This window comes from Orycteropus afer, unplaced genomic scaffold, assembly GCF_000298275.1.
Source record: "Orycteropus afer afer isolate SDZICR_OR568_19922 unplaced genomic scaffold, OryAfe1.0 scaffold00012, whole genome shotgun sequence".
Taxonomy (NCBI): Eukaryota; Metazoa; Chordata; class Mammalia; order Tubulidentata; family Orycteropodidae; genus Orycteropus; species Orycteropus afer.
Genome location: NW_006921599.1, coordinates 1,670,465 through 1,675,502, shown reverse-complemented (window position 1 = coordinate 1,675,502; position 5,038 = coordinate 1,670,465).

Here is a 5,038-nt window from a genome sequence, read left to right as displayed (position 1 = left end):
ATGAATTCACTAAGATTTCCATTTATACTATTACCAATTTCATAATTTTCTAAAACAGCAATATAAAAAGTGAGCATTGCTGGTACAAAACAACAGAGAACCCACTAAATCCAGCCATTTAATGAAAGATGGGACATTTTATTTTTAGAATCAGATAATGTCAAATGACTACAGCTACTTCTTGTTTGGCCCTGAGGTTCTTTTGGAAATTGTAGAACTTGCTTTTTGTGTACTAATATACTTTATTGGTTGGAAGGAAGGTTGGGCAATCTACTTCCGTAGTGAAACCACCTCAGAAACCCAAGGAGGGGTTGCTATGAGTTGGGTCTGACTTGACGGCATATAACAACAACAACAACAACAACAAAATACTTTATTGTACTCACTCAATATCTTGAGAGACTCGGTGAAAATGGCATGTGATGCATGATTAAAGAATAAATAAGTAAATGGAATGTATGCTCCAATGGGTCCAAATGGAGTAGGAGATATCAATATGTAACAGTTAGATGAATGATTTGTGTATTACATTTTAGATAGAAATAATTGTAAGTTATGGTAATTCTATTGCTATGTATTCATATTCTAACATGGTAGCCAGTGAATTCATCTATAAATTACATGGAAATTCTGATTTATAAAATACTGCTCCTCAGGGCTTTCTTCCATTCATTTTTTCTTTTGCTTTCTTGTTACTGTAACACTTTGCAAAGGATCAAAGCAGCATTCCTACAGCATATCAATGCATGTCAGCAGTTTGCATTTGTAGTTGTACAGAATAATGGCATCTTGTTAAAAAAAAAAAAAAAAAAGGTGTGTCCTCAGGAAAGGTGTTGAAAAGACATTGAAATAAACCATGTCAGTCTTTTTATGGATCCAATTGTATCTTAACAGACAAAATGCCCTACAACATTTGAATCTTGATGGCTGTATTGATGTTGTGTGATTCCAACTTCAGGAATCAAAGAATAGAAAGGGGCTATTATATGACCTATACAAATTATTTTGAATGCATTTAACTCCAACATAGCTCTTTGAGGTGAAGCAACGTGTCCAAGTTGAAAAGCTGAAAGCTTGAGGGGTATGGGCTTTCAATCCGGGACTTGTCATTAGATCAAGTGTAAGTTTTTGGTCTGTGATAGTCTCCTCATTTGTAGAATATGAGAAATGTGCTTTCTGGGAAAGAATGAGACATGACATTATTAGTGTAAGGGTAATGCTATTGTTGTTGCTAGTTGCCATCGAGTCAGCACCAACTCATGGAGACCTTATATACAGCAAAACAAAACATTGCGTAGTCCTGCAATATCTTCATGATCATTGTATGCTTGAGTCCATTGTTACAGGCACTGTATATTTTGAGTATCTTATAACTCAGGGGGCTCACCTTCCAACACTATATCAGAAAACGTTCTAATATGAGTCATAATGTTTTTACTAGATAATTTTCAGAAGTAGACCACCAAGCCTTTCTTTCTAGTTTGTCTAGGATCTTCATAGTTAGTCTGGAACTCTGCAGAAATCTGTCCACCATAGATTACCCTACTAGTATTTGAAATATCAGTGCCATAGCTTTCACATCATAGCAACAAGCAAGTCAACACAGTGTACCTAACTGATAGATGGATGGTCTATTGTCTTAGACATCTCCATTCTTTATAAACTAATTGATGCTACTAAGATGAGCATCATTCTGCTTCATCAACAGGATTATCAGATGATAAAATCAAAAGTATTTCATCTTAAAAACTATTGATATTATTGAGTTATTGACTCTAATTCAGCTAAAGTCAAAGAAGAAATTTACATTTTGAATTTTTTTTAATCTAATTTTCCTTCCTGTTTGTCCAGGAAAAAATTCAAAGTCCTTTTCAAAATTCTCCATACTCTCTAAACTTATCTCTGAAGACAGAAAGCTCCATATAAAGCAAAAATCTTCGGAGCAATGTACATTCAGTGACATGATGCCAGAAGAGTCAGGACCCTTGGTAGGGAGTCATGTGTCAAGAGAGTTGTGGGAACTGCCTTTCAAGGGGAAATTGCTACCTCTTTTCCAATTAGTCAGAAGGTTAATAGAGGAAATAGGGTTTCAGAAGTGGGTTGAATGATGGAATCAAGAAACCTTGACTAAGTGAGGTGTGTGGAATGTGTCAGGTGTAAGGGGCAACTTGGGAGAGAAATTGAGGAGGGGGACATGATAAAATGTTTACATATAATAAAAATATCAGGAATGGACAAAGGACTGTGAGGATATTACATGAGTGTGTTCCTTATCACTCATATGAGAATTCTCTTTCTACCCCAAATTACAAGTTTAGTGTAAATTTCCCTATTTGGCACACACAACAGCATATTCTCCCTGCTCCTACATTATTCTCACTGTATTTCTCTCAAAGCTACTTCCACAGTAATTTTTTAGCACATCTGAGAACTAGTTAGCCTACTGAGGTTTCCAAGACAAGGGGGTGGCAGATTTCATTCATTCATTCATTCAGAGATTTAATGAAAATTAGCAAACACATTGAGAAGCAGTTACTGTGCTAGAGATATGAGAATGAAGGAAACAGGTCCTTCCTCCTTAAATTCTGCAGAGAAGTATACGTTACAAAGTCAGTAATGGCTCCATCTGTCACAGAGGTGATGTTCAGGATTGTAAGCAGACCCATAGATGAGAGGTGGTGTTTTAACTGGTCTCAGAGAAGAGACACTCATAGATGATAGGAGGTGGCCCTTTAGCTGATCCTTAAAGGACAAACATTAGCTACAAAGTAAAGACTGAAGGAAAAAAGAGATCAATACAGAAGGGCTGAAAATTAACAACAACAACAAAAAAAATGTATAGTAGGATGCGGCAGCCACACGGCTGTCAAGAGAAAGGTGAATCCCCAAATGCTGAGACTTTATGCCTGGAAAAATAAATCTCTGGTGATATGTTTTATGGAAGTTTCGTGCAGCTGAGCAGTGATGGGATATAGAATGAAGATGAAAAGCACTGTCATGCATGTTGCAATTTTTTGATTACTAGTAAGCTAGAGGGCTAATCACTGTGTCTCAGATATTGTTAAAGTAATAGTTAATGGCTATTATTGTCTTACAGCATTTGAATCTAGCTAAAAAGAGAAGAGTGCTTGAAGCTAAATGTGAAAGCTCATCACAACCACATGAGATAAAAACAGAAATCTCTCTGACTATTGATAGCTACGGATGACAAGGATGATATTTATTACCACAGACAGCTAAATTTCTATGTATATCAGTGAGGGAAAAAGGAAACTTTTGAGAAGCAAATGTACTGACAGGAAATGTCTAAGTAGAACAACATGATAGCCAAGAGAACTAACCTTAATATTTTGCTCTTAGGATTAAACAGGCCCTCCTTTGGGCCACACTTCAAACTAGGCATTATTTTATTTCCATTATTATATCATTCTTAACAAGAAGTTGTAACTATTTTGGGGAGCATTAGTTGTGGCTATTTCCAATAATGAGAACTCTTAATATCTCCTTTCAAATTATTTTCCTTTTCATCAAATGTGGAAGCTAGTTTTTAAATATCAGCCATTAGAAATTCAGAAAGCTTTAAAGTGAAGCAAGGTGCCCAAATAATTAAAAAAAAAAAAAAAAAAAGCCATGATTGAGTTTTATGCTAATTGAAAAACAAAACAAAACAAAAACCCATTAATAGTAGGTTTTAGATGGCAGAAGAGAAATTAAAACTTGTCCTATTAGGTTCCACTATGATCCACATGCAGAGCTTCTGTAACATCTGAATATGGTCAGATAGGACCCTGTCACTGACTGTATTTCTAATCCCTCACAATCTTCCCTGGTAGACAAGATGCCCAGACCTCTCTAGGTAAATACTTTTAGGAACATAAAATGTATAGTGCCAAACTCACCAGCGGACTCACCACCTAACTTCTTCCTCGGAAGGAAGATTGAGCAGTTTACTTCCGTAGTAACACCGCCTCAGAAACCCAAGGAGGGATCGTTGAGTCAGACCTGACTCGACGGCAGTGTGAGTAATACCAAAAAGTGCTGGTAATTGGAAGGAGGATAAAAGTTGAAGAAGAGCACACAAGAGTTGCTATTTGCCATTGATTCGGCTCCAACTCATGGAGACCTTATTGCATGACAGAATGAAAGATAGCCTGGTCGTATTTCATTGTCACAATTGTTATATTTGAATCCATTGTTACAGCTACTGTGTCAGTTCATCTCATGGAGAGTTTTTCTCTTTTTAGTGATCCTCTATGTTGCATGTGAGAGCAGAAGTATTTATTTTTACTTTTCTATTGGTAAGAGGAGGAGCTCTGGTGATGCAGTGCCTAAGGCGTTTGACTCACAACCAGAAGATTGGCATTTCAAACCCACCAGACACTCCATGGAAGGAAGATGGAGCAACCTACTTTCATAAAGATTTACCATCTTGGAAACCCAGTGGGGGTTTCTGTGAGTCGAAATCCACTCCATGGCAGTTTGGTTTTGGTATTGGTAAAAGGTACATGTATAGGTGGTGGTGGTGCACTCAAACAGATACCATGCCACTTACACAAACTTATGGACTGTCTAAAATTCCTCACATTTTCACAAGTCTGATAGTGCAGAGGTTAAGTGCTTGGCTGCTAACCAAGAGGTCAGGAGTTTGAATCTACCAGCTACTCCACTAGAGAAAAATGTGGCAATCTGCTTCTGTAAAGATTAGAGCCTTGGAAGTTCTACTCTGTCCTGTAGGATCCTTATGAGTCACTAGGAATTTACAAGTCTATCATCTTTCAATTCCCAAGGATCTCTTACAAATTCCTCTTTCATTTCTTGATCAAAAGTGTTATCAACCTGTTGCTGTTGTTGTTGTTATTTGCCCTCAAGTCGGCCCCGACTCATAGCGACCCCTCCTTGGGTTTCCGAGGCAGTATCACTACGGAAGTAGGATTGCCCAACCTTCCTTCCATAGGGGCCAGTATTTCAGCATTTTGGAGGACACGATTCAATCTTTAAGAGCAAGTTATTAAAATGACAGTATTTTTTTTTTTTTTTT